This window comes from Fopius arisanus, unplaced genomic scaffold (genome assembly GCF_000806365.1).
Source record: "Fopius arisanus strain USDA-PBARC FA_bdor unplaced genomic scaffold, ASM80636v1 scaffold00082, whole genome shotgun sequence".
NCBI lineage: Eukaryota > Metazoa > Arthropoda > Insecta > Hymenoptera > Braconidae > Fopius > Fopius arisanus.
Genome location: NW_011887821.1, coordinates 41,500 through 43,604, shown reverse-complemented (window position 1 = coordinate 43,604; position 2,105 = coordinate 41,500). Strand labels below are relative to the sequence as shown.

General features: G+C 32.5%; 1 long non-coding RNA gene across 1 annotated transcript in view; it reads right to left on the bottom strand.

Annotated features, from left to right (window-relative positions):
- LOC105270244 (uncharacterized) overlaps window positions 1–2,099 on the bottom strand; it is a 6,728-nt gene extending 4,629 nt beyond the window's left edge. The window contains exon 1 of the long non-coding RNA XR_892516.1: window positions 1,230–2,099. This is a non-coding gene — a long non-coding RNA (uncharacterized lncRNA). The remainder of the gene's footprint in view (window positions 1–1,229) is intronic.
- Between the last annotated feature and the right edge of the window lie 6 nt (window positions 2,100–2,105).

The window sequence follows — 2,105 nt, the reverse complement described above, 5'->3', positions numbered from 1 at the left end:
GTTTCCAGATCCTTAATCAGATAACGGAATTCTATCCACTTCAATATACAACATCAAAAACTTCTAGAATGGTTTGGTGGATGTAAACTAGACATTTACCATATTTAATATTAACAGTATAAAAAGTACCGTAATTAAATCGAAATAAACAGTGGTATTTTGTGACTGCTGTGGATCAATCACGAGCGTCAACAAATAAAAAAAATCAATATAAAAGAACTATAAAAAACAATTAGTGAACTTAAAAACTACCTTACTCATACGCTGTGCCAGCTATGCCTCCTGGGTCCGCTGAGTAACGTAAAATCTATCAGAAGAAATAAAAATTAAGATTTTTAAGTATTTGTAGAAGAGAAGGCACTATGCGTCTAAATAATTTCGCCTCTTTAACTCCTCATTTTCAGGAGATTTAAAATGTAGCGAAAATGTTATTTGATTGCACATCTAAACCTCACTTTTCCCTTTGTCATATTACCAGGAATTCCGAATAAATCAGCCCAAAAATCTCACACTTGCCGAATAAAATAAAGAGAAGAAAACTCTCAATTCTTATCAAAAATATCATTTTTAGGTCCTAACAGAGATCACTATTATGTGAAATTTTATATACACGAGATGATCTCCTTATTACGAGATTTTTAGGTGAAATAAAATTTCAAACCCAATTGATTCTTTCCACGATTAAAAATGAATTTTAGAAACTAAAAGTTCTAAGCATATTCAGTCCTTTCAATTTGGCCAGTCCAACCAAAACTACGTAACTCAGGAGGCCCCAGCAGCTTTTACACGATTCATTAAATTCAAACCTTACATCTAAATATTTTTTTTTTCATCAATTTTTAAAATGTTTTGTTTTCAAACCTTAATTTTTAATCTTCTCATTTTCCTTAGTTTACGAAGACAGAAGGAAGTAAGCGATGTCAAGCAAATTGCATTCACTTTCATGGTCTCCATGATTGAATGAACATCGCATAAATCGATGAGTGGGGGAAGCTTATGTATCATTAGGAACGTTAATCTATCTATTCCTTTTTTTCCTACAATTATTAGATACTCATTTGACACGATAGGAATGTCATTTTTATTGTCAAGAGAGTATCTAAAATTTGTTCATGTGTTGTTTGTTCATTCAAGGACTTTCGATTTGAGACAAGAGATGCACAGTACAGACACGTGGTGTGTGTTGAAAAAAAAGCTCGAGCAGACACTTTTTCGGACTCAACTTCAATGTTGCAAAAAAAAAGGGTATATACGAGTTTTCCTGAAATAAAAAAAAAATCTATCCTCTTTCCAAGAATAAAAAAATTATCCTCTTTGAATCTCATCAATGCCTTGGGACTTTTCTTGCAGATGCAAGACGTTGTAAATAATTCAGAATCAAATAAAAATAAAACTAAGAAATTCGTTGACAAATGACAATAATAAGCCACTGATTGATGTTCTTAGATGATGAAGACTATGTAGAAATACGGAGAATCATTATTCTCTGGAAAGTTTTACTGCGACCTTTCGGAATAATTTTCCAATAGTAGAGTAGTATGTTAAAAAATGTTCAGCAAATCAGTGCGAAGTGGCAAACTAGTTCTCAACTGAAATATAAGAATTGAAGGACGATAGTGATATTTTAGCACATACGCCTTTGATGGTGAAAAAATTAAAGCGACAAACAAGATATCATGAAAATAATCACTATCTTCCTTGAAGCTTAAGATATTTACTGAAGCCCGACCAAGAAAAAATGTACTTATTCTAGTTTACCACTTCACAACTTCCCGGAAATTAATTATTAAAAACCAGATATGAAGGTTCTTACACAAGGAGAAATCGATTGCTCTCTTCTTGCATTAAAACATTGAGATTTTCACAATTTGACGATAGAAAGTATTATGTTTAACAATTTAATTAAGTTAGAAAAATAATTTTTCCGTACTGCTTCTCACGATTTTTCGTGCTGGAATTGATACTACATACTGGGAAGTATGAAACTTCAGAAGTTGAAAATCACTGCGGAAAAATAATATCTGGACTGTTGGGATGGATTTTTTTTACTCGTGTGGTTGGTTGCTTCGCCTTCGGCTCGTCCCGCCAAACTCCACACGAGTAAA